Source organism: Gadus morhua, chromosome 3 (genome assembly GCF_902167405.1).
Source record: "Gadus morhua chromosome 3, gadMor3.0, whole genome shotgun sequence".
Lineage (NCBI taxonomy): Eukaryota > Metazoa > Chordata > Actinopteri > Gadiformes > Gadidae > Gadus > Gadus morhua.
The window spans coordinates 17861994-17870399 of NC_044050.1; positions in this window are offsets into that span (position 1 = coordinate 17861994).

Here is an 8406-nt window from a genome sequence, read left to right on the forward strand (position 1 = left end):
ACAGTTGGAGCGTGAAGACGTATCTCCTGGGCATTCATGGACGCAGGCGTTGAACTCAGGCTCAGCCATTATTCAGCGGGGCTGGTCTCCGTCTGGAAAGTGGCAACTTGGCGCTGTTGTGGGCGTCGCAGCGGTGGCAAGAGAAGTGGCTCCATGTGAAACTCCTAAGAAACGGCGAGACGCGGCCAAGGTGTAAATTTATTTTCCCCTAGCCGCACACTCCCCACACCAAGGTTAAAGCGAGAGAAAGTTTGAAAGAAACCTGTGAAGTTTCTCATTTCCTAAAAGTTACCATTTGTTGGGGAGAAAAAAAAGGAGTAGAACTGAATGAGAGACTTGTGCTAGCCGGGATCATAGAGATCATTCAACCCTCCCTGGGACGGCAAAAGATTGGAGTAAGAGACTGATGTCTTTGGTCCCTCCTGAAATCCCTGCTATCAAACATAATGATTTCGCTTCGGTCTCCTTCTAGTTGTTCCTCGCAGGCCAATGATGTAATAGAGCGGCTCTAATAATCAATACTAAAGCTCTGTTCCAACATCTCAACACACTCAAGGCTGTGTGTGTGTGTGTGTGTGTGTGTGTGTGTGTGTGTGTGTGTGTGTGTGTGTGTGTGTGTGTGTGTGTGTGTGTGTGTGTGTGTGTGTGTGTGTGTGTGTGTGTGTGTGTGTGTGTGTGTGTGTCTGTGTCTGTGTGTATGTGTGTCTGTCTGTGTGTGTGTGGGGGGGTCTATCTGTCTGTATGTGTGTGTGTGTGTGTGTGTGTGTGTGTGTGTGTGTGTGTGTGTGTGTGTGTGTGTGTGTGTGTGTGTGTGTGTGTGTGTGTGTGTGTGTGTGTGTGTGTGTGTGTGTGTGTGTGTGTCTGTGTCTGTGTGTATGTGTGTCTGTCTGTGTGTGTGTGGGGGGGTCTATCTGTCTGTATGTGTGTGTGTGTGTGTGTGTGTGTGTGTGTGTGTGTGTGTGTGTGTGTGTGTGTGTGTGTGTGTGTGTGTGTGTGTGTGTGTGTGTGTGTGTGTGTGTGTGTGTGTGTGTGTGTGTGTGTGATTGTGTGTGTGTGTATGTCTACATCTCAACTAAAAGGGGGCTAACTTTTCTCGGAGCTGGCAGCCACCTATTTTACCCCCGGCTAGGTAATAACATAGGAATTCCTGAAGGCAGAAAAAAGAGCCTTTCCACCACTCAGTCTGAGTGGTGGTGGTGGTAGAAACTTTTAGGAAGACTTTTATAGTAACTATACTATAAGATAAGCGATGGAAGATATGGTTCATAATATGGCTTTATGGGAAAGCTAAAATGTGGTCGCATGCAGGACCCTTCAGTGACCGCACACAGTGAACATCTTAAATGCTTTTTGGAACAAATATTTTAAATGACGTTGCACACAGTCCATCATGCTGACACTATATGTATCCACACCCCTCCTGATATCTTTTCCTATAAGACACCCCTAAAAACCGAAGCTTCCTGTGTCTTATATCCTTCCTCCCATCTGATATCCTCTCCTTGACACAATACTACCTTGGGCCTGTCGACCGGCGACCAACGAAACCATTAGCACCACGTTACAGAAGTGTCATGTTGAACCGTTTTGACCTCAGTGCAGCTTCCATAGTTTCCATAGCTTCCATCGCTTCCCTTTTTCCATTGTTGTCTCCATGTTATCTCCCTACAGCTTGTTAAAACGGGGCGCCCGTGCCAAGTGAACAGGCCAAGTCGTCCTCAACAGCCAATCCACATTAGTTACAAACTAGAAAAGTTGCTAATATTTTTTTTCCCACCATCGTCGCCCAGAGTGGTGCATGTCCACAAGCGCCAGACAACACCTTCTGTTTGCCTTCGATTGGCCGCGCACTACATCACGCACGTCACAATGCTCACGCAGAACCAACACTGATCTTCTACAACTGTGCACACTTACTTTAGTTTCTTTTGTATTGTCTTTACTGTAGCCACCTCATTATCTCAGTGGTGGGAAGAGGGAGAGAGAGAGAGAGAGAGAGAGAGAGTGGGGGTGAGAAAGAGAGGGAGAGAGAGAGGGAGAGAGAGAGAGAGTGCAAGAGAGTCTTGAAAGAGAGAGAGAGAGAGAGAGAGAGAGAGAGAGAGAGAGAGAGAGAGAGAGAGAGAGAGAGAGAGAGAGAGAGAGAGAGAGAGAGAGAGAGAGAGAGAGCGAGAGAGAGAGAGAGAGAGAGAGAGAGAGAGAGAGAGAGAGAGAGAGAGAGAGCGAGAGAGAGTCTGGAGATTCAGATCCAGAATCTCCCTCGAGGAGAGGGAAGCAGCAAGGTCTTCAGGAAAGCCACTGTCTGCCTTATGAGTGTGTTGTTAAGTCTGAAAACAAATGTACGTGCAACTGTCATCAATTATGGATGTTTTCTCTGAGGATTTCAATATTAAAGCTAAATGAATTGAGTGTTTTCTCTGATGAGTTAGCATACAAAAAAGATTGTCCCCAAAATAGAAATTCTAAACCAGAAATATAAATGATAAAATGATATGTATTTACCTATTTATTCTAAATGTTAAACTGTTATTCAGGTTGATCGTTGCCCATATGCACTTCCAATTTTGATTTTAGTTTGACATTTGGAGGCCAGATGAATCATGAAGCCATATCACGTTAACAGACATGTAGTAATAAGATAGTCAGTTGTTTCTTAAGCTATATTTGATATGCACTACTTTGAAGTTCTAAATGTTGACAATAATTCCCAATTCTAATTTCCCATTATGCATAGTCCCACAGTATGTCAGCAGTGTTCCTTCAACGCCCAACTTAGCTTACAGGCTATTGCTTTTTGCTACAATAGGTTGCTTTGTGCTACTCCCCTTAGGCTTTTGCCTGTGGTATATTGAAAATGCACATGGGTATTCTTCAGTGTAACCATTCACCCTCTTCAATTGTGCAGAACAAAAACATATCCATCAATCATATAACGTTGAATGCATATATATATTCCTAACTAGTATACCTGAAAAATATTTGCATGGATCTATTTCAAATATTTGATGATTGGTTTTGTACCATTTATCCTTTTACCAACGATTTAATCAAAATATTTCTCCTGATTGAGGTGAGATGTTCACTGAGGTGAGGAGTTAATCCTCTATGCAGGAGACACATTTACCATCAAGAAAAACACCTGACATTTCTAATCACGATCCATGTCATCGACTGCAACACCGTTTCAAGTGATAACAAAATAAACGCTGAACGTAACATCTCGATGTTGCCGTATTCACATCCGATTGGGTTGAGTGAAGCGTTCAATCTCCCCTCAATGAGAAACCCCACTACCGTGCAGGCTTTGTATGCTACGAGCCGTGATGCATGATGTAGGTACGCTATGATATACTCTACTCCTGACCTGTCACTCCACATCGCTCCCTCTCCGTGAAACACTTTGCGCGCCGTAAATTCGACCCACTTAACCGTCGTCTATTGCCCACAACATGTCAACTCCTCTGCGGCTGAACTCCTCCATGCTTGGGCCGCTTCCTTTCCCTAGTGCCCGAGGACCCAGAGCATTGGTCTAAAGCGAGCAGGATAACCATGCTGGTCCTATATACTCTCTGGCGGTCATCTAAGAAGTAACCGTCGGCATCAGAACTCCTCTCCAACGAAACAACAAAGTGTTATAACCTTAGCTCTGGGATCTAAAGGACGCCCTAGTGGTGACCCCGTGTGAGATCGTTATGGAGTTGTCCCCGCTGCTCTCAGCCTCACCTCTGGAGCGGCCCCTGGCTCCGTCTAAATGAAAGGCTTTAAATCATGATCTGCTGCTGGGGTGGAAGGTTGCTCATGCCCCCCCTTCCCCTCCACACTCCCACTTCACAGTCTGCTGGTCAGGTTGGTAGGGAGGTGGAGAGGTTGTCTGGGGGTGGTTGGATGGGTGGAGGGGGGGGGGGGGGGGGGGGGGGGGGGGGGGTTTGGTGGCTAGTCCGACAGGTCATCCAATGGCAATGACAGATGGCTTTTTATCAAGGTGGGGGACGGAGGGGGGGACGGAGGGGGGGACGGAGGGGGGGGACGGAGGGCGGGGGCTGTAGGACGATGGTGGGAAGAGGAACGCTGGGAGGCACTTGCCAGAGGAGCTGATATTTATCAACTAACTGCCTGCCAGCCTGGATAGACTGGTGGTGGTGGAAAGAATGGCGAGGAGGAAGAGCGAGACACACAGACAGACAGAGAGCAAGACAGACAAAGGGAGAGATGGAGACAGAGAGGGAGAGATGCAGCGGGAGAGCGAGGGAGGGAGTTCGAGAAAGGGAGTGACAGGGAGAGAGAGAGAGAGCGATAGAAAGAGAGGGAGAGACAGTGTGAGATTGAGTAAGAGAGAGAGAGGGAGAGAGAGAGCGGCAGAGAGAGAGGAAGAGAGAGACAGGTTAAGAGAGATGTAGAGAAAAGTATTGAGAGAGAGAAAAGAGAGAGAAAGAAGGAGGTAAAATAGACAGCGAGAGGTAGAGTAAGAGAGAGAGAGACAGAGAGAGAGGATTTGACAAAGAGCAGTGAGGATGAGGGGGCGATTTTAATTAACTATTATCCCAACAGCGTTTGAAATGTTAAGAGAATAGACATGAATTCAACCTAAAGGCGTATGGTGCTTATTGCCTTAGTCTCACTCAAACCCCCCGTCCCCCTAGACAGTCTCTCACCAGATCTCTATTCAACAACACATGGGGACGTCCGGAGACTGAGACAGAGCCAATTAGAGGGAGCTCTGATGAAGAGGGAGATATGGAACACAGGCTGCAGGATGTTGTACTATTTTCCCAACAGACGGGACACTGTTTATGCCGCCATTATGTCCCATGATGCACCTGGGCACACCTTCTGGCAAGTCGCCAAATTAACCTAAAAACATATAATTTAAATGTATTCATATTAAAATATATTTGCATATTCAATAAATAAACATTATTGGATTTTATTATCATGATATAAAATATGCATATAAATATATATATAATATATATAACTCTGAAAAGATAGAACCCAGAAATATCAATCATATTGAAAATACTCCTGTACACAAGTTACTTAAGCCCCTAAATGTGTAAGTCAATGTAAGACTCCACAAGGTTTTATTAGCCATTTTCAATAGTAAAATTTTCTTCAATGATGCCGTTTACTTTTAGAACAGAACAACCCAGCAAGTTACATGCCCTTTCACAATATTTTTCAATATATTTGGTAGTTTCACCTTAATGCACCTTTATTTGATATATATAGAGATTATAAATAGCCTAACAAACGTATCTCACATTGTACAACAGCATGGAACAATTATTTGTCTTTGTCAATGCTATTACTCAATGCATTTATTTATAAAATACATTATTTTATGTAAGTAGGGCAGTGCATTGTATCGGAAACAAACTGCCTTCAGGGGAAAATATGCAAACGTGAAGCAAATATAAACCAGCTTGCTAAAGTGTTTGAAATTGAAAGGTAAAGACATCTTAAAGTGGGGTGAACATTTGCCTTGGCAGCCCCTCCCACACACATGCATATACACACACACACACACACACACACACACACACACACACACTCACACACACACACACACACACACACACACACACACACACACACACACACACACACACACACACACACACACACACCCAAAGACATACACACACATACATACAAACGCACACACACACACACACACACACACACACACACACACACACACACACACACACACACACACACACACACACACACACACACACACACACAAGCTTCCACCACCCTGCAATTCATGCATAACAGATGACACAGTTACAACACAATGAAAAGAGACACACAGGCACACGCACACACCACACACACACACACTAACGCATACACACAGGCACACGCATAGCAACTGTCGGTCGGCTGAGTTCATATTAACTCAATTTTTGAGGTGTCATCACCCTTAACACACAACACAAAGTGTCTGTGTATAAATCAGAGTACCCGTGAAGCCTAATTAAGTATTGATCACCGTCTCCATCATAGCCCCGACGCGTCACCCCCGGAGAAGGACCTTCAGTGCACTCTGCAACGCATGGGGAATCTGCATAATTAGAGCTGGGGAGGGGGTGGAGGAGGAGCCTGCCCCGGCACTGACATCCCCCGGAGAGTACGCACAACACGCGTGTCAGCAGCGCGCGATGCTGGCTTCCGGCCAATGGGCACACGACGACGAAACGTGAGGGCGGGTCATGGCCTCACCTTGATTAATGGCGTGTCCTGCATCGCCCCAGCCTGCGGTGGCTCATTAGGCGCCAGGATTCTTTTTTGCTGCGTAAATGCCTTTCCTGTAAAAAAAAACACCAAGTCATACTTTGATTTTTTTTTCTTTTTTACATTTAGACCCACTGTTTACTTTTTGAAGTCATTCAGCCGAGGATTGTATCCAAAGTGACTAAGAATGCGCTCAGGGAAAGCCAGGTGCTGAACGTTTAAAAGGGGCCCATGCTGACGACAAAGTCCAAACACGACATTGCAAGCTGAACGATAACAACCTACATTCCAACTCATATGCTGTAAGGACAACTAACCCATGCTTGTTTCCATTTACTATGGTTATCTCTAGTTCTACTTTATATAGTCCTACATTTATTGTCATATTTTTATCATAGTTGTTCCTTATTCAAGTTACTAAAGCCAACGGGTTTAACTTAACACCTCAGTGCATTTAATACTGAATACATGTATTCAGTGTTGAAAGCACTGAAGTAGTTTACCAGTTCCTCCAGAGTGTAGACCAAAAGGAGCTGCAGAAGTCATCCTCCAGCTCATTTCTCCAGCTCATTTTGAGCTCAGAGCGTTGATAATCCATGATTTACCCACATGTTACGTTTGGTTCTTATCGACGCAAAATATAATACTTGTGAATTTCTTTCCAACTAAAAATAAATGGTAGTATAAATTAGCAGGAGCAGCGAGGGAATATATCAGCAGAAGGATGTTTTTTTGGCCAGAAGTTTTATAAAAAACTGTCAATCTAGCGATCCCACAATTCAAAGATGATGACATACAATTACGTGCTTGAAAAATATCAACTCTTCGATTTAAAACACCTCAAAGTGTTCTGATGTCCACGCAATAAATGCAAGAAGGAAAAGCATGAACAGTAAACAGCAGGTCAGTAAAAACACATTTTCAGTAAACACAGTGTATCTTTCTCAGTACTTTCGCCCGGAGCATACAGCAACACAGCCCTAATGGATGTCAACAGAAACACACAGACATGCGCGCACATACACGCACACACACACGCACAAATGTGCACAAGTACGCATACACATACCTACACACACACACACACACACACACACACACACACACACACACACACACACACACACACACACACACACACACACACACACACACACACACACACACACACACACGCACACACACACACACGCCCACACACATACACACAGTCTGGGGCTTTTCCCACTATTGTATAGATTTCCTTGACTTAGTATTCGGGGCTGAGCACTCCTCCTCCTCAATACTATTAATATTTACTACAGCAAGCTAGAGATGCGTAGTCATACTGTAGCCTACATCCGCTGGGTGCAGGCATCTGACTCTGACTACAAGACAGAGACCAAAAATACACAGAAAACGGAGGCCATGGTAAACAAAGAGAGATCTGTGGGTGGAAAGTACCGCATGGGGGCTTGTATGAATGGATTACGGCTTGTCACATGAATTAAAGGGCATTTGACGAGACGAAAGATAACTTGGAGAAGGTCTATCCACAGAGCGTTCTCAGTTTCACGAGCACATGGAATGGATAAGCGCTATTTGGGGATTTTGGTTACGATGTGGTTGTTTTTCTGTCCTCGTCAATACCTTGGCTTGTAAGACACCACGATTGTTGCAAAATACCTGTTTGACCAGCAGCCTCCTCATCCAGCCTCCAATGACTGCAGGGAGTCCCGCAGCACACGACAGCCTACTGCTGACACAGTCTGCCCCGGCACCAAACCTAATCAACCAATTAGGGCACTCGGCTAGCAATCAGTCATCATCAAAGCCACCAATGGGCATCGAGGCACTTATAGCGTATGGATGTATCTGCTCACCACCCAAGGAGAAACAAAGGAGAATAGCCGCTGGGCAATAGGGTCGTGAGTGAAGTTCTCTTGGCCCTGGCCAAGACCTCTCACATTGTGACTGATGAGAAAGAAATCTAACGACCGGATGCATAGGTGTACCATTGCATTTTTATAAATAAGCATGCCTCGCTCCCTGAAAAGTATTGCTATGACTTTATTTGATTTTATGTTCGACACCTCGGTCCCAGAAGTGTGTGTGTATGTGTGTGTGTGTGTGTGTGTGTGTGTGTGTGTGTGTGTGTGTGTGTGTGTGTGTGTGTGTGTGTGTGTGTGT